Source organism: Prinia subflava, chromosome 10, assembly GCF_021018805.1.
Source record: "Prinia subflava isolate CZ2003 ecotype Zambia chromosome 10, Cam_Psub_1.2, whole genome shotgun sequence".
Lineage (NCBI taxonomy): Eukaryota > Metazoa > Chordata > Aves > Passeriformes > Cisticolidae > Prinia > Prinia subflava.
In genome coordinates, this window is record NC_086256.1 from 15,330,723 (window position 1) to 15,351,038 (window position 20,316).

Sequence of the window (20,316 nt, forward strand, 5' to 3'; positions counted from 1 at the left end):
TCTGTTTTAAAAGCCATATTAGTACGTGCACAGTATTTCTGTGGATCAGATGCAGAATATACTCACTAGTTGAAATTGGTTTTATGGCTCTTTTCCTCTCCAAGAAACGTACTGCTTTGGCTGAATTTTGCTTATGGAGCCACCCCATTTCTGCCTCATAGAGATTCAAAAAAGCCAAATCTCCTGGGAAAATGTACCAGGCAACAGAAAGGACATCCTCACCAGAATCAGATTCAGTTGTGAAAGGAGGAAAGCCATTTTAAGGTTTTTTTTAAAAAAAGTTGTTTTGACATATGGTCTTCCTTTGTACATAAGACAAGTAACTTTGAGAAGCTGTTTCACTGTACCACATATAGGGCCCTGTAGGGCTTTTTCAGATGAAAGGAAAGGATGGCAGTGTGATCTGCACAGGTGTCCACAGGAGTCTAATCAGAGAACACTAGCACTGCAGAAGGCAGGCACCAAACTAGAGAGCCATTACTGCAAATGATGACAAATAGACGGAAACAGCTTGGTTTAATGGTCAGACCTTAAAGTGAACTTGTAAGATCTATATGCAATAAAAGCCTTTAATGTTTTTGTGCTGAAGAAACTGATAAGAGGATCAGTGATATACAAGGGAATATGGAGTACCACAATGCTACTATAGTACAGGTATTTCCAGCACTGTCTTAATGACTTCTTTGTAGATGTTTTATAATGTAATCAATTGTTGGAACTCACGTGTATGTGACCCTACAGTGTCATCCCTACACCCAGGTTCAATTGGACATGCAGGCTGCAGAGACTGATGGAGCTTTGACATCTCTCACCTCTACAAGGCCTTCTGTGACTCTGAGCACCTTAACATTTTTTATAAATCTGTCTATGTCTACTGGAACAGAGAGACGGATTTCTACATGGAACAACACAGCTATGTATGAATTGCAACTGCAATTTCTGGTAAAAACATTTATTTCATCTCTTTCTAAATAATTGCAGTTCTGAAGTATAGAATCATAGAATCATTAAGGTTGGAAAAGACCTCTAAGATCATTGTGTCCAACTGTTAACCCAGAGCCACCATGTTCACCACTAAACCATATCCCCAAAACATATGGGAAGTTAAGACTAACAAACCTTTTTTTATCATTTCCAGAGAAAGCTGTTTCCCATTTCCAAATGGCTATTTACTGAAAAACACATTGAGAAAACTGAAGCAAATCTTTGGAACATGGGTATCCTTAAAGCAGTAAAACTTAATCTCCCAGATCTGTAAAAAAAAAAGTGTGTTAATAAATATTTTCAACTGTGTGTCGTGCACAGTCTGTTAGCAGGTCCTTGACCCTTTACACCAAGAAAATATAACAGGAAACTCTAGGAAAACAGAAACATACCAGTGCTGGCCACACAGTGGGAGGTGCTCACAGGTCCAGTGCAGATTGTAAAAGGTGTCCAACATAAATTGTTCAATTCATTACTTCTTATTTAAAAAGCAATACATTCCTTTGCTTTATATTTCCCATTGCCTGGGAACCACAGAATTTACATGCAGGTAAAGCAGAAGATTGAATGTTCCTCAGCTGGCCAAACTTACCTACTCTCTCCACTGAGAGAAAAGCACAGAATTTGACTCCCTCTGAATTTGTGATTAATCTTAGTAAAAAATCCTCCCATACTTGAGACATCACTGGATAGAATGTTTGCATAATAGTTCTAAAATGCTAGTACTATGGATGGATATTCTATTCATTTAAACATAAATATGAGCATATATGAGACAGAGCTTGGTTCAAAGATCCCCCATTTAATGATATTTTTTTAAGTTTAGTCATACACACAGTAAAATAGTGGGTGTTTTCCACTAAGGAGAGAGGTGAAAGAATCAAAGTTCCATAAATTACCAATGGCATGAGATGGCCAGCTTAAGACATCATAAAGATGCTTGATCGCTTTTGAAAATCTAGAGCAGGCACCCAAATTACACTCCACTCTTGAAAAAATGGCTTGCTCTCTGAAATAGCAAAAATATAGAGCATATGGCTGTCATACCACGAGAATAACGCAGAGGAAAATAATAAAGATACTAAGGTGTCTAAGCATGGTAGAACTAGCACAGAAGGAAAAGGGCATACTGCTGTTCAAAGGCACTGACTCGTTTGGCCTATGTGTTTCAATAGGGACAGGCACAAGCTGTCTGAACTTGTTCTAATGAACTACGCACCATCAACACAGAATGCAAGAGCTGTCTTTGGGCTTTCAGAGCACAAAAAAACTTGTTACCACAACTCTATATGTAGTTTCTTGCAATGAAGTTAAAATGTAGCTTTTTATACAGGCCATGTTACAAGATAATTTCTCCTAAAGAATAAATTCATTAAAAATGCTCTTAAAAAATGCCTGATCTATGTTTTCAGCCCACATAGATATTAAACCTAGTTTCCTAGACCCTGAAAAGCTAATTATGCATTCAATTAGAGTTTCTTAATAAAGATTAAAACTCTGAAGTCTATTACAGGCCCATATTTAATTCAACTGCCATTTTATCCATGCCATGAAAGTGTGAGTGGTAACAATGAATATAAATTATAATACATGCCATAGAGTGAATGCTATTTGTCCAAGTACGTTACTATAAAGAATTAAATTTTGCTATCGGTTCCATAATCTAGTTAAAATTGGTATTCTTTATTTGGTCTTTCAATGTAGTCCAATTTCCTACTTTGAAAAACAAATTCTAGGGAATAAAGAAAAGAGATTAATTTATCATTAAGACTCTGCTTAATTGAAGTCAATTCCGAACAAACTTGAATTCAATTTCTACTCATTAAATTGAATGTGCTCTGCGTTTCTCTCTGCATTGCTTTGAGCAAGCAGCTGAGAACAAGGGACTAACATCAAAATTATTAAATTGAGGAGATTTTATTTGGTCTTCACATGCCAGAGCTGCTTTGATGAGGAGCTGTTTTGGCACTGAAAGGAAACGAGAGCAGCTGGAGGAAAAATCAAATGAAACTAAGCCTCGGAAAATTGAAGAAAACGCAAGCTTAATAATATTTAATAATTAAATTTCCACAAACAATAGCGGCAAATGAAGTAATCTGCAAAGTCTGTGAACTCATTTGCATAATTGATGCCGGTCCCCTGTAAATGAATAATGAAGATAATAAAAGATGTTTCTAAAAATGGGCACAATAACAGCAAATTTCATCAAGCCGCGCGCTCTGATTAATCTGCTCTTGCAAATCAGCAGTGAGGGGGGACGCGTGATTACCCGCGCGGCGGCGGCAGCAGGCGGCAGCCCGGCCCGGGCCCTGCACCTGGCCTGCCCTGCCCGCCGCCCCCGCGCCCGCCTGGCACTCGGGGGCAGCGCCTCCGCCGTGGGGCCGCCTGCAGCCCGAGGCGCCCCGGGGGCCCCGCGCCGCTGGGCACAGCTCCGGGGGCAGCGGCGGGGCCAGGGACGCCGCCCGGCCGTGAAGCGAAGGCCGCCGGGGGCCCGAGGCCGCGCCGCCCGTGCCGGGAGCCGCCCGCTCTGCCCCGCGCCTGGGCCAGTGCAAAGCTCTGCCCTTCAGGCTGCCCTCAGCAAACCGCGGCGTCCTGCTCAGCGACCTGCCCGCGAGCCCAAGGCTTCTCCTGGAAAACGCAGTTTGCAGCCGCCCAGGAAAGGGAACGAGAGCCCGATGTGTCACGGCCTGGTAGGGCTCTTCTAGAGTAGACAAGGTCTATCTAGCTCGGGCCACTGCGCTCCCGCAGTTTCAGCGCAGCCTTTCAGTCCTACCAACACTCCTTTATTCACAAGAATAAGCCTTGCCGTGTGCGTGACCGTGCGGCCTTCACACTGATGGAGCCCCTCATCGCCCAAGACTTCACCCATCAGTCTCTGCTCTACACACATGAAGAGTAAATGCCACAAGTACGAACTGTTGGCCAGGTTGCCATCAGGCTTAAGTGTTGGTAGCCATAAAATACTACTCTCAAACATACTGTTTCGTTTACTCTGATTTAGCTATTCCCACGAGGGTCCAACTCCACAGATTTCACTGGCATTAATTATTGCTTTTCACAAGACAGGAATTTTTCACAGATTGCAGAAAAAATAAAAAAAAAGGAAAAAGATTTGAGAAAACAGTTATGCTCCATGAAGCTTCATGAAGCTGATGCATAGGCTGGCAGTGGACACTTTGCACTGGAAACAGGAAAGTATTCCAAAAAGCAGTATCTTTTTAGAATACAGACACTCTTTTAAAGCATTTAGCATATTATTTAAAAATAATAATTTAGGAAGAAATTACTTCATTGAGATTACTCATAGGACTATTTATAGGATCAAGCCCCAAACTGTAGATAATCTGTAGATACAGTTTACTATTCAGTTGCCTGAAACAAGTGATCCATCAGATCACTAAACAATTTCATTGTATGAGAACTTTTCACTGTATGTAATATTTAAGTACTTTATAGCCTAAGTACAAGATACTCTCTATTTTAATTCCACAAATTCTTTTACTCAAATTATGAATCAATCCACCTTAACAACTAGAATTTTTTTGAAGTAACGGGCATGTATTTCATTACAGAATAGAAACTTCAATACTAGACACTCCAGGGAGAAGTCTTTTATATCAGACTAGTGAAAAACAAAAAAGGGTTGTTTTTAACATCATCAGTCATTCTTGGGCAAAAATCGTATCCCAAAGATCAGTGGTGATTCTGAAAGGGAACTTGCTGAGAACCTTTTGCACAAACAGTCATAAGAGTCGATACTTGAATCTGAAGTTGATCTTGAATACTGAATTTGTCTGTGGCTGGCACATCTCCATTCTTTCCACCACAGTCCAGCCTAGAAATTAGTCAAAAAATATTCAAAACTAGCATATTCAATACTTTCTCATCAATGATCAATGTTTTCTGATAAAATGTAGTCTCAGATAGCTCTACTATACAGTTAAGTTGCAATCTGTAATAATGGAAATTAATTGCATTTTCACAATAAAATATCTAGGCAAAAATAGTAATTCCACTGAACAATTTTGCTTTGCACAGAATGCAGACATATAGGTATACCACTTGTCATAATCATAGGAAGATGGGAGAACCAAAAGCAAAAGGAAAGTTTCATGGTTTGATTCAACAATCATAAGGAGGACTTTGTGTAATTCTTAACAGCTAAATATTTAGACTTGGATATCAGGCTATCACTTGGCATGTAGGGACTCAAACTGAAATGTTATTTTGGGGGTTTTAGATCAGTTTTGAGGTGACAGTACTTAGCATACTTACTAGGGTTTGTTGGGCTTTTTAAAAAATATTTCCAATTCTTTTAACTAATAAATTTTCCAAATTTTTAAAACCCCAAAACTTAGGGGTTTAGTGTATTTTTCAAAAACAAGTGACACCAGAAAAACTTGATTCCATGTGAACCTTAAAGCTGAAAGAACATGAGTGGAAGCTTCTGAAAAAAAAAGGCAGATAGCCATTCCAATTTCTATTTTAAAAAAGGATTGAATGAAATAGTGAATTAAAGGCAAGATTCTCTCCATTCTGTCTTTCCCCACTGCCAGACAGACCTCTCTTTCAGCTAAGGCCTAAAGTTGGGATGCAGTATGTGACAGATGCACAATTATTTCTGTAGCCTCAGTATCACGATTCATTATTTTGTGTAAACTGTGTTCAACAATACAAGTGAGTGTCAAAGTGCATGAAAAAGGGGTGCAGCAGAGGCTAAATGCAGTGACGTGCCTTGTAATGTGGAAAGTTTGGAAACTGTGTCAACAGGCTTTGACAATATCCCATAAGAAGAAATGGAGAAGTTCAGTAGGATAGTAGTCACAGATTTTAACAATCAAAAAGCAGATGTTTGATTGATTTAAGTTGTACTTGCAGTTCTCAGATGATAATATACATTGATATAAATCTGACTGTATTCTGAAGAATCATCTTTTATTTCCTCCTTTTTTTGAGCACTATCATTGTTACACTGTTAGAAGTCATTGTGAAAACATCTTTATCTGACAGTAGAACTGGGAATAATTAGATCAGTCCAGTCCCAAATAATAGCTATGGTGCATTGACTTAAGACCTGACCTTTGTTGACTAATTAAAAGGTTTCTGTATCAGACGCAAGTCTTGTGATTGTTTTTGATGCCCTACAGCACTTCTGGTCAGAAAAAAGATTCTAGTTTGCTATTCTCACATGTTTTAGTTCAGGTATTTTCCATCTTTGAAGAGGAATAAATGTCTTGTTAATTCTTTACCTTTCCATCCAAAATTTTGTTTAAAAATGTTATTAAGTTCTTACTTCAATGAAATACTAATTCAGACATACTGAGACTGTGTGATACCTGGATAAACTTATGATTTAAAAAGCAGGAACAGTTTTTATTAACAGGGGTTTTTCCTTCCTTTCTCCCTTTCCTCTGCTTTCCCATTCTTAGAATGCCTATGAATCCTGTGTTCTGCTCCACCAAACATTCCAATATTGCATCTACACAGACTCTCCCCAGAGAGCATCCTAAAATACAGATCTGGAGCATATCCCTAGTTTTGTCCCACAGTGTTCCAAAGAAAGACTGACAGAATTTAGCAACTCTTGCAGGAAATTGTTCCATTTTAAGTTTCACTTGGTCTTACCTGATATTTTTCAGGCAGAAGCAAAGTTACATCGCTCTTAGTACAGATTGGATGAGCTCTCATTGCAATGGGAGGAAAGGTTTAAAGCTTATTCTTCCTTCACCCCTGATTTCTGCTGTTCCTAAGTGGAGTCTGTGGGTTTTATCTGCAGAGCCTCCCAGTAAATCTGGGCGATGTCTTCTTAGTCTGGGAAGCTGCGTTAGACTTTTTGTAGTGCCTGTATGATTCAGCTGCCATGCTTCCCTCCATAGTCACAGTTAACCTGTCGATGTACCTGCTATGAAACAAGGTTTCTGTGACCACTCCAGCTCATTCTTTTTCATTGCATCTTGAAATTGTGTATGATGTTCTTCCATGCTAACTGGCCCTGAAGATTGTAAACATCAGCTAAGTGTTCTGTCATATTTCAGAAAAAAAAAGAAAAATTCAAAATTGGCCAGCTGACATGACTTCTATTGTACTTTTGGGTTCGATTTCTTCCTGCGGAAGATTTCTCTGCAAACCTTACACCATTACATTGTCTAAGTTGAGTTTTGTGGCCAATTTCATATTTTAATTGTCCCTTTATATTTGCTAGTCTGTAGCTGTTCCTAGATTAGTAATGGAGAAGACAGATAAAAAGGTGTTATATAAACTTCTGACCTGGCTTAAAGATTGATGAAAGTATCATTGGAGACTGTATTTCTTCTACCAATTCTCGTAACGAGGGCTCATACTGTCACATATTTAGTCATAACTGGTGGCACTTGGTTATGGAACTTGCTTTTTTCTTTTAGTAAAGGAGATTTATTGTCACATTATACTAACTTCTATATAACAGCAAGAAGCAATGGACAATCATAATAATCTTATTAGAAAGCTGATGTTGAAGGGTTATTTTGCCAAATTCACTATTTATTTGCACAAACAGTGTTTTATAGAATGAAGAAAATGCAAGAAGGAGATCTTCTCCCAAAAATAGTAGTGTCACTAAAAAATATTCTGGGACAATTTTCTCTGGCTTGTTCAGCATCATCAAACCATTAATTCTAGGTGATACTTTCAATGACACTCCCTCAGAGGAACAATATTAGGCATTCACTTGTATGATCTTCACCTTGTATGAAGAGAATGAATAAAAAATGAAGTTCTTCACTCTGAACTATTCCCAGCTAGCTATTTTCATTTTAAAAAATGTTTATTTTACTTTGACAGTCTGAAGGTTAAATTAACTCTGAGTTTTCTGTTCTACTGTGGAGCTAGTGGGAAGACTCAGAGCATACTGCTGCCTCTTAAGATGGTAAAGGAAGCAATAAAATAAAGCCAAAATGTTAATACTCTAACACTATTAAATGTCTAAGTCATAGACTCATCAAAAACTTTCGGACCAGTGATGCTTTGTTCTCTCTAGAGCATAGAATATCTTGATTACTGATACAGAGCCATGGGAAATAAAAATGAATTAGGATGCTGCTTCAAAATAAACATTCCCAGGGATGCATTTTGAATGCCAGGCAATGTTTCCTGTGCATTCCACAACGTGGGTCTATGCAACTCCAGCAGAAATACATTCCTGAGCCAGATACAGAAGGGATATAGATTCTTGTACAAATTTAAAGATTTAATCTCAATTTACTACCATTTCCTAAACAAGAGAGAATATTTTGACCACCCTGACTATGAAAAAAGCATAAAAGTGTATTGCCATGCATACACATTTGTCCTTAGTAAGACACTGTGAGCAGAATTTAGGACATACTCTGCATCACAAATTTTGTAACTGCCTTCTCTGTGTCATTAGCGAATCTTAACTGAATTCACATGCATGCAGGGTTTGCTAAACAGTGAAGATTTTTTTGAAAAGGCTGAAATTACCAGTCTTTTAGCTGAGGTTAGCAGAATCTATGTGGAGAACAGCACGTGTCACTGCAGTCATGTCACAAAATACACACACTGCACTGGCAGCTACACTGGCAGTCATACCAGCTTTTTCTCTAATAAACTTGTAAAGCAGACCAGTAGTGGAGATACTTGCTACCACCTCACAGAGAAATTAGTTCAGAGCCTTTTGAAATATTTGTTCTGTGCTCTAGCTGATAAACCACAGCCTATTTATTATACTATTTATGCCTCATTGTTCAAAATGTACTTGCCTATTATAAAGAGCTGCTACATCGCTAACTGAATGAAAATCTTAAATACACACAGAGTCCTACCGACTCTTTGTAGAATATCTTTTAAAAGTATATCTGCAGTTGGATATTCAGACTGACTAGTTGTCTTAATTTATGCAAATATAGCCTATAGCTAAAAGCTTTGTATATTTGTTTCCCTATGGTATTAGTATTCAAAAAATAGGACATTCTTTCAAGGGCATTTTATAAGCACGGAACTATAATTTATATAGCAAATTAAAGCTCATACAAAATGTGTGCACTGAGCTACAGATTAACATATTTAATTTCACTATTACCTGCAAACCTATTTTTTTCCATGCACTGCTCTAATTAGCCATATAAAATCAAGTCAATATATTGTAAGCAATTATTTTAGTGGGAGTAGAAAGAGAATCTGAATTATATATATGGTAAGAGATAATATCTTATGGAAATTAATATACTCATTTGTGTCAAGAAAAATGTGTTCTAGCTAAATTTTATAAGATAGTTTGGAGTTCAAACATACGACTCATGTAGAAGTTGTAGTTTTATAGCTCCTAAGACATTACTGTGGAACTGCTTTTAAGTTCCTTATTAATGTGCCAGTGCTCATTCTTTGATATCTACAGCTTGTCAGTAACTACTGCCATTTCATATTGTGAAATTTCTCCTATTATGAATATTCACTCCCCCTACAGTCAAATGTGTAAACTGTTAGTAGCTCTGTATGTTAAAAGAAGGATTTTTTCCATCATTTAAATGGATAAATCATACCTGGCTCTTCATTATTTTTTTACTATTTATTTTTACTTTTGGAACTATTTACTTGAGAGAATTAAATGATGGTGAAAATCAAAAAGCAACCTTCCTTTCATTGAAATCAAAAAGTATTCCTATTTTTTTCTTTACTATTTAACCCTCAAAAAGTATGAAAGCTAAATATGAAAAATCTTTTTAAGGAGTAAGAATGAAAAAGTGATCCATGTGATAATGAACTGCGGCTGTTTCCTTCTAATACAGTTTCCAATTGTGATGGTATTCAGACAGCACAAACCATTTTCTAGCAGTAAGAGCATTTAGCTGATCAAGTTGCTGCAATTCAGAATTTCACACACAATTTCAATTATGGAGTCTGCAATATATGCCACAGTTAAGTTCCTTTTGAAAGAAGGATAACAGACTGAGTTCCTCTTACTTCTTGCTCATAATCTCAGAATATCCAGCAAAATACAATGCTAACTACATGGAGGTCTGATGACTGCATAACTATCTTTTGGCCTTAAAGCAACTCTTCCCCATTCCTTGGCATAGAAGTTGCTGTCTGACATAGCTGCCTTATAACTCTATTCTGCCCTGGGAGATAACAGGGAATCTTATTGCTTGGAAGGACCTTCCTAAAAAAGCAAGCAGAAAATAAAATCTTTCAGAAAAGGTACAAAAAATTGGATTATGTTTTTGCCTTTTTGCCTCCAGCATCAAACAAGAATAGCTAATGCACAAGAAACTTCCAGGATCTAGAACTGTGAAGAAAAGTTTCCCCATCTCATGAAAATTCAAAGCTTCCAGATGCTTTACTGTTTGCTATCTGAATAAATCAGTGAACACTACAAAAATAAAGTGCACACAGGCATGTTCTAGTTCTTCCCTTAGCATTCTTCTACATTCCAGCTGAGCATCCTGTCCACTTGAAGTCTGAGGTAAGTTGTCCTCAAACTTCCCACTGTAGCCTTTTTATCTTCTATGAACAGAATATCTTTATTTGAAGAATCTGGACCTGGACAGAACATCAACTATTGACCAGCCTTAAGCCGCTGTATTACATATATATAAATAACCACATATATATACACATACGTTCTCCTGTGAAACAGCTGGGTTTGGACAAATCATCATCTTGAGTGAAACTCATTCTGTTTTACAAATCCAAAATAGTTTCCCCAACTAGAGGAGGAATAATTCCCAATCTTCTATAATAAAGTGTACAAGTAAAAGAAGTATGTACAAAATATTTTATTTAAAACTTTCCTTAACACTGTAGGACAAATAGGCAACATGGCCTCAACCCAATCTATAAAAATATGTGGAAGAACTTCAAATGTGACAGTTAAACTTGCACTCAACATAAAGTGCAGTAGGAGTGACAGAAAAAGTGACAGACAAATTGAAGAGCTACCTCTGTTTTAGCAATTTTTTGTGACAGCATTTTAAAAGTTTGCTGGGCAATTACTTTAAAATGACAGTGTACTGCTGAGCAGGTAGTACACTGAGTACATAAAAGAACTTGTCAATAGCTATTTCAATAGGCATTTTCAAACTCACAGGAGATTTAGTATGCATCATTACATTATTAAAATATTAATTTATATCAGCTTTTACAGATGTAAAATTGTTGCTGCACCTATTTTGCTAATTAACTGTGACATATATTGAGACAATACTCAAATGTTACATACTTCAGAGATGGTTCATTTCTACTTGTTAGTTACTAGCCTGTTGATTGAATCAACCTGCTTGTAATATCAGAACCAAAAGACTAAGTACCCACATACAGTGAACATTTGGGTCAGTGATGCACTTTTGCATTTAATTTTTCTTTCTCAATTTCTTCAGCTATTTATCTAAGTCCACCTTTTGGAAAGCTGTAAAGAAATTATTTCCAAGTAGCATTTTAAAGGCTATTGTAGCAGAAATTATGTCAAGTACGAGTTGTGATTTTTTTTTTCAAAAGAAAATGGTTTGCCTACAAAGCAAATACAAATATGGTCATGTAACAGAAAATACTCAAGTAATACTACTGAAGAAATACTTTGCATCTGCTTTATATTACATACCTTCTGTGTGCTTTTTTTGTACATATTTGCTCAATATTAATAATGGACCACTTTAGCAGTTTAAAGATTCTCTGCATATTTCAGTAAAAATGGAATAGGTTTTCTTTTCCTCACACATATCAGAGGTTTTCCAATCACTTTAAAGAAGTACTGTCCTAATCTTCCCAGACAAAGTGACTAGTTACATTTTTCATCACATTACTCTGGCTGATGAGGTGTTAGAATAAGATGATCCAAACTTAGTTTATATCAGAATTATTCAAGTGATTCTAATGCCTTTAGCAAAAAATATTAATCCTGGCTAAACTCTGCTGATGGAGCATCAAGGCACAGATAAACAGGGTTTTTCACTTCCATGGTACAAGTTTGAATCTGTTCTACTTTAGTATTGTCCAGAAACCATCAAGTGTGAGCTGACCTAAGTTCCCTGTAGGAAACCAGTACTAACACAGATGGAGAGATACAATATGGCAGTATTTTGTTACATACTGAAAGGACTTTTGAGTCATCCAGGACTCTGTTCTATCTCATCAACACTTTTAATGTTAGCATGTAAATGTAGGAAAAAGGCAAATGCTATCCAAGAGGACTTCCTACCAACCACTTCGAATATCTCCCATTGTGCTCTTTCCCTAGTCCTTCATACAGATTTGTACTTGGTGTCATCTCATGGCTCAGGTTTGCAGGCTTGACTTTGCATTCTGCTGCTACAGAACAGAGCCAGTGACATGAATTTTCAGAAATTCTTAAACATTTCTGGTTTTAAAAAGCAACACACTGGGATAGTACTGATAGAGGTAAAGCCAGTTCAATGTTTTCTGAAATTAAAGCACTTCTTTAAGCAACAAAATATAAACCAGTCCCTGTAATTAAAGATAGGCTATAGCTGCAGCAAGCATGCTCATGCTCAAACCCACACTCAGATCATTTTCTTCATTCAGACAGAAAACGTGGGGAAGATGTTTCCAGTGAAATCATACCTGTCCTGTAGGTGAAGTGCACACTGGAACTCTGGTGCATGGGCTGCAATGTGTTCGAAGTCCTGTAACTATCAATCTTCATCTCTGCCCTCTACCTCTTTAAAGACGTTACACTGCTGAAGAGCAGTTCACAAGCTCTCATGCACTATTCACAAAATGAATGAAATTTTGAACCTTAAGATTCTCTTTCACCTCAAAACCCAGTTTTATTCAGATACTGCAGTATCTAGATTCATCCACTAAGTGCAGCACTACCACAAAATAATATAACACGTTGAAGCCCAGGTCTCCATTAGATCCTGCAAATCAATATGCAGAAGCTGTGGTATTTATTATGTTAAAATAGTAACCTTAAACTTAAAATATTTATTAAAAACTGACTTCCAAATTCTGGAGGTTAGAGCCACATAATGCAATTAGGTTTTGACCAGCAGTTATATGTACAGTTCAAACAGACTTCCAAACATCTGGTCAATAGCTGTACCCTATTCAAGTTTTGAAAGTTATCCTCATTAATTTTGCAAGAAAATGACCAAAACTCACAGTACAGAAAAGAAATACCATGCTATACAGTACTTTTAAAAATGATAGAATGGTTATAAAATAATTCACAGTGATGCATATCACTACACATAAAATGTGTATTTTGAAGATTTGTACCATCTCTTCAGTCACACTCACTGGAAGCAAAATAATGCAAAAGCAACAGTACAGAATTTAGATAATACCAACATTAAACTATGTATCAGCTACTCCATGTGTTCTGAAGTAAACTTAAATCTACATCACTAAGGAAATTCAGCAGATAAGTGTGGCAAAACTTGCAATACACATTTCTCTCAGTGAATTTATTTCTCCCTAGTTAGAACAGTCCAACTGGAGTGTCAAAGAATGGCTTTAGTAACTCGAGAGTTCAAACTGCATTCAGGCAGAACTCCCACCAAAATAAATGGGAATCTCTCCTACAGTTCTGTTTCTTGAAAATGCATACACATGTGCATATTGAAGGCCATGGGCCCACATGCTTAAAATTGATCCCACATAAATTTGTGGGCTCAAAGCCTAAAGAGGGAGTACAAAACTGAGCCTTACAGAAACAATGGCTCAGAGATTCCAGAAGGAATTGCTTACAAAAACTTACACTAAGACTGCAATGACACAAAGACTCTTCTAGTCTCCTTTGAAATCTCTTCATTTACCCCAGCTATTTCCTGAGTAGTTCAAGCCTTCTGTATGCTAGGAAAAAAAAAGATATCCTCACTGCCTTAACTACTCATGCACTAGAATTCATGCTCTATATGAATAGTTTTAATTCAGATCAAGTTCTACACTTTATCAAATGGCATAAATATCTAATATGATAATGCTAGACCTGTATTCATTAGTGCTTCAGTCAATGGGGACATACTTGTAACAGTAAGACACTGTCACTTCCAAGGGAAAAGATCATTTTGTGACAGGTAAATTATTGCTATATCTCATTAGGAATGTTATGTTCCTGTGCTAAGACATACCAATTGCAAAGTGGTAATCATCATAATAGCATCAAGATGTTGCTATATATAATCCAGAAATCAGAAGAATGTGTTCCCCTTGGGCCTGCACAGAAATTTCAGTGCAATTATCAATACTTTACAATCAATTTCTGCTAACTTTTTCTCCATAAATCAGTGGTGCACACCAGTACCAAACAACCAAAGCACTCCTTTAGATGGGCAGCTCTTCAAGATCCTAAGCTTATAAATGCCAGCTGTGTCTCTGCCTCAAAATCATGTGTCTCAGTGTCATCTCATTCAGCAAGGACGTCTGCCCAGTGCTAGGGACCACCAAAGTTCCCTGTGACCTGAAGTGATCCTGGACATCCCCTGAGAGCTCGGTTGCTCTTACATGCAATTCTCTGTCCACAAGCTCTCTCTACTATAACAATCTTGTGTGGTTGTATCCGTACTGGCAAAAACAGAAATTTGAGACCTCAGATTTAGATCAGAAATACTGACAACCTTTCCTCCTGTTACACAGCTAAATAAGCCACAAGTAATATAAATATTTCTAGTATCAGGCATTTCAAATGCAACTAAAATTTCCTGCAAAAATGAAGTCAGTTCTTTTACCCTGATTTACTGCATGACAAAGGAATCCTTCCTGATTTACTTTAGAGCATGTGAATGAAAAATTGCTATTGCATATGTCAAAGTGTACCTGATAAATCTTTTAGAATCAAAGATTATACCACAAATATTTTTAATGAAGCCCAAAAACAGATAAGTGGTTTTAGGCCTTTAATTCAGCAAGAGCTAAACTTTCAAGGCTGAGGGAAATACGTCACTTCTGGGGGATTCTTAACCAGTCTAAATATTTCACCATGATAGGAAAATGTGACAAGAGTAATAATACATGGTATTATATACTGCTACAGAACTTGGAAAAATAACATCTGCTACTGGATAGATGTGGAAAGAGTCTGCATTAGAAAACTTCCCGCTGGGTCACAAACATACATCAGTAATGGTTTGTTTTCAGCACATGAAAAATTACCATTGTCATATTCCAAAATGAGTGTAAATTGTTTTATTATAAACTCCCTGTTGGTCCCTGTTTAACTGAGAAATCATTCAATCTAAATTTATCTTTTCTTTGTAGCAATGCCATGTGTTGGTATCACCACATTTTGCCTCAATAAGACCAATATTTTTGTAAAAGACTGACTGCATTCTTGATCTTAAGCAGAATTACAATACATTAACTCTTTGTTTGCTCTTACTTCCTTTGATTTGTAATCCAAGGCTCTCAGTTTCATAAAGAAAAGGCCTCGCCGTTGATTCACAAGGCAATCAGTCTCTACAAACTTCCATCATGCTGGACAACTAGACATGAATGCATATGAAAATATACATTTCAGAAACATTGAAGATTTATGAAAACTATCCTCTATTTACAGGACTCCTTGTAGCCTCAAAAGAAAGAAATCCTGGTCCAAATTAGTAAAGACAGATATACTTATCCCTCCTATCCTCCATTCACTTCATTTGATTTACAAGAGAACTGAACTGCTTAAATAATGCCACTTCAATGTACACAAAACCAGTATGCAGCCTTTTTGGTTCCTCTTTTTCTATATTTTTTACTCTTTCATCTTATCTTTAGCATCTGATGAGAACAGGGTAAGTGTCAAAGGCTCAAAGAGAACAGTGAAGCAGCCTCTCAGACATCATAGAGGCTCCAGTTAGCATGAGGAGGTGTTATTGTTGTCGCCAAGAGCTCCACCAAGGAAGGCTTTGTTGAGGATGTAATTTTTCACACTTAGTGCCATGAAATGTCAACTTCAAGCAAAATCAAATCCACCACAACTAATGTCACAAACAGCTCCATTATAGCAACAAGAGCACAGCTGAGGAATGAATCTAGGTCCCCAGTAAATACTTATATGCTACAGATGAAAAGTATTGTACTTGAATTTATATGCATTGGAAATATTATAAGTTTGATTTTCATATGTACACATCTGCCGACATTCAAAAGGGGATAGAATTGTTTAAAACAAAACATTCCTTTAATTTTCTTTAATTGGAAATGACAAACAAGCAAGGCATCAGACAACCCTTCCTACCCACTATTTTAACCTCTGGGGAATAGGAATATTTGTATCTTACTACTCTTTGCTGAAAACCTGGCACAATTTCTATATCTCCTTTAGGAAAGGAGGTAGAAAAACATGATGTTACAAGGAACTGAGGGGATCCAATCTTTTCTGTATCCAGCTTCCCCGTGTTCTCACTGGCCAAAGCAGCAGCTAGCTTAGTGTGATTTGCATAGACAAACCAAGCCAGGTCAGGGGATTGGTACTGTCTCAGAAGAAAGCTGGAGACTGTATTGCTTCTCTAATTATGCTAATGAAGGGCATCCTTAAAGCATATAATTCATTCCTCTTTTACAGGGTTTTCCAGAAGAGGATATCTAAGGAAGGGCATAGCATGTACTATTTTTAAATAAACTATTATTTACTGGATGGAAAAAGCATCAGTGCTTTCAAATCTATTTTTATAATGGGATTTTTCCAGTTCTTCTTTTGCACCAGGTTTGGGGGTTTGTTTGTTTTTCTTTTTTTTTTCCCCGCATATCTAGACAAAGTAGAAGCCACAAGTGGTGAAAAATGATGGTTTACTTCAAGTGACTGGAAGATCTTCCAAATTAAGAAGGGAGTATGTCAGGTATATTTCTGCAGTTGGAAAGCAGGTGCTAGAATATGGCTTTGTCTCAGCTTAAACTGAGTAAGGGTTATTTCCTATGAGAGGAAAGAGAACCTGAGTTTGCCACTGCCCTTCTTCCGCCTCGGTGCTCTTTTTCCATTCACAAGCACAGGCTGAAGAAGCTGGAGAGTTCCTGGAGCACACTGCTCTCCCCACTGGCAGCTGGGAGGTCCCAGCTAGTCCAGCTGGGGCTAATTTAAGAAGTCACAGGTGCAGCAGTGATCTAACAGCAGGAACTGAGTCCTTGTGGTTACACTTCTGGGTATAGAACTGCAGCTACAGACTGAGATCCGTCTCAGGTATGAGCTTCCATCAGACCTGGTAAGACAGTACAGTAAATCTTCAGCAGGGACCTCAGAAGATAGACAGGAAGAGAAAATTTAGCTGTACTCTGAGTTTTGGACAGATGTGGTATATTATGTTTTTCTGGAGATCCCCTAGCCTAAAATGAGATAAAAATTAAGAATATTTGTAATGAAAAGCAGTGACTTTGGCTGCTACTGGCTTTCTTTCCTGTAGGGAAAAGCAGTTTGTGAAATATCATTTGATACTTTCTTGTAGCCGCATGGTATCTGTTCATTAAAACCCACTGATGTCACTAGGAAGCAAAACATTACATTTGCCAATAAAGCTATTGCTATAGAAAAGCACATATCATCCCAGTTATTATCTTCACAAGGATGTGTTCCAGAGACGTTGGGCCAATGAATAATTTGTGGGTTTTCTGTTAAAAAAATTACTGTCTCATGATTTTCAAGCGTAACTTTAACCTTCCTTTGGACAAGCATCTAACAATGAAAAAAAGAGATTATGCATTGGAATATAAGAGCCTTTAAAAACCCCATTTTTTTATTAATCCAAGTCAAGAGCAATAACTATGCATACAAGAAATGCACCCAAAATGTGCATTTCTTAGTGGTAGGATCTCACTTATGCCAAAGCTACCAAAACCCAAAAATCGATTAATAAACTACAAGTGTATAATTCAGACAGAAAAATGAAGCAAGTGTTCACCTTGTGAGAAAAGAAGCACAGAGACCCCATTAAAGTAGATTTTGGAGATGGAGAATGAAAGCTAGGAAACCACTGCAGATAAAATGGGAAATAAAAAGCAGCCACACACATTTGATTTCTGAAAACTTTTGAGAAGGCAGCAGTTGATAAAAACAGAGAGCAAGAAATCAAAACAAAGCTTATTTTCTGACATTTCCCTGCCAAGACCAAAAAAATACAGACTGGGGGGGGGAAAAGAAAGCATTTTCTGAAGATGATGTGAACACACTAATTGGCAGGCTGGAGAGTGAGTAACTGAAGGGACTTACAAGGTGAACAACATTCCAAGTGCTGGGAGAAATTACTTGTACATTAATCATTCACCATCTGGGAAAGAATTAGAACACCTACCCACTCCTCAATGACCATAATTTCAGGGGTTTATTGTGGTGAGAATATTATTTAAATTAAAAAGATGAACAAGTTACAAATATTTTGTTTCACAATCCATTTCATTGCTATCATTTTTCTACTAACATGAAGTGCTAAACAGAAGTCCTTTTATACCTGACTCACTTGTTCAATTTCAAAATTCAGCTAGTCAATCAATTTATTTCTATCTGTACACTTTAGGAAACATGTTTTGAATGAGAAATATCCATTTTAAGGCTGCCTTTCTCCCATCTGCAATTTTGTTAATTCTAGCCGTTTGTTACAGCACAGCTGTAGTGCACTACAGACATGGGGGATGGGGGGAGGGCTTTGGAAAGGGCATCTGGGTCAAGGTTGAGATGAGATAAAGCCATAACTTGCTTTAGACTTATCTATGTCTCATCTCAGCTGTGCAATATGGCCCTCTCTTCTTGCTGAGCTGCACTATCTGATGCTGATACTGTGTATCAGCTGACAGACTTCTTGAGCTTTATTCTTGCCACTGTGATTTCAAAAGATGGCTACAAGGAAGTATGGACAAGTATTTAGCAGACCGAAGGAAATTTGGAAATAAGTTTTATAGCAATGTGTTTCACAACCATTAGTCAGCTAAAGCTGCATCTCGTAATACAATATTCACAATTATTGTCAATGAAACTAAGGTTTCATTAATTTCCAGTTCATTCTTAACTGTGTCTTGCTATTTTTATGTTAATTCAGACTATTTTAAATATACTCAGCTGTCTGAAGTGCCTGATGGAACATTTTCAAAAGTAACTAATTAGAGAAACAACAGGAGTATAAGTTAAATTAGAAATAATCTGCAGCAGAAAACGATTTTAGGGTCTTTATTCTAGGGAGCCAAACACTGTCTTAAGCAGAGGAAATGGCTAGAAAATTCGGAGCAGGTTTTAAGAAGATTTCAGCTGAATTCTGGAAGTACTAGGTAGTACTTCCTACTTTGTAGTATTACCCAAGCCAGCAAATATCAAGAGTGCAAAAGCCATTCTGTTGATTCTAGAATATTTCTGTCTTCCTGCATTACAGCAGCAGCTAACAGTTCTCTACCATTAAAGACCTGTCAGAGCTTTAAGATTCAGCTGGAGTGAGTCCAGAGATGCTCACATCTGGTTTTATGCTTCAGTGACCACTGAGTCTCAGGGAAGTAAGTTAATAGCTTGGACTTTGATCCTGTTTTGCTCTTGTGCCATAACAATTAAAAGAAATAGTTGTCTTCTGTCTCCCACCAACCATTCTAAAATGTCTTCCTAAAAGAACATATGTATATTTATGAGAACAGCTTCAAATAATTTACATTTTGTGTTCAGAAAAAAGGACACTGCATTTACAAGTAAATTCTACTTACTTGCTTCTGCAGCATCCATACCTGACACACTTTGTCACAGATTCTGATTTATAAATCTTAAATTTATAGTAGATTACTATGGGCCCAGACATACCATAACTGTAAAATATTTGCTTCTGATTTGTTTTATTAAATTTCTATTATTAAGCCTTATTAAAGAACAACTGGTCATTCATTACAAATGTTATGCAACATGCAAAATTTATAGGTTTGGTTACTCCACTAAGTATTTGATAGCAAAAATAAATTTTCCTAAAACAAGACTGAAAATCATTTATGGACTGTTTTCCATTTAGCACCTAAATATTCAAGGCAAACCAAAACTTAGCTCCACATATTATGAAAATTAACATTTAAAATTTATTTATGTTTAAAATGACCTATAGAACTTTTCTTCTAAACCTCAGTTGAGGTATCAGTTGCTTAAATATATTCATCACATTTAGCAGAATCCTATCATCTCTTCCTATTTAATTAAGAATTATTTTTACCAGCCACAGGAGAATCAGAAGAGCTTTCTTTTGAGTTATTCAGAAAGTGGTAAAATAACATGCAGATACAGCAGCTGACAACATAAGCAGGGTCAGTATTAGGACAAACTGGCCTAAAAGAGCAGCTTTTGGCATAATTTTAATCAGTCCTTGGGTACACGAAATGTCATGGAGTTTCATATGAAATGAAATTATCCCTTTCTCTTAGCTTATTTTTGTTCCAACTAAT

The 20,316-nt window shown here is 37.0% G+C and overlaps 1 protein-coding gene across 4 annotated transcripts in view; it reads right to left on the reverse strand.

The window, feature by feature from the left end:
* The window catches only part of LOC134555647 (uncharacterized), a 77,872-nt gene that overhangs the window by 24,311 nt on the left and 33,245 nt on the right, over positions 1 to 20,316 (reverse strand). For 2 of the 4 annotated variants that reach the window (XM_063407456.1, XM_063407454.1), the window contains exon 3: positions 977 to 1,252. The exons of the other annotated variants lie outside the window; for them this stretch is intronic. The gene's annotated coding sequence lies outside the window, so the exon portion shown is untranslated. Of the gene's footprint in view, positions 1 to 976; positions 1,253 to 20,316 lie in introns of those variants that run through there. 4 annotated transcript variants of the gene reach the window in all.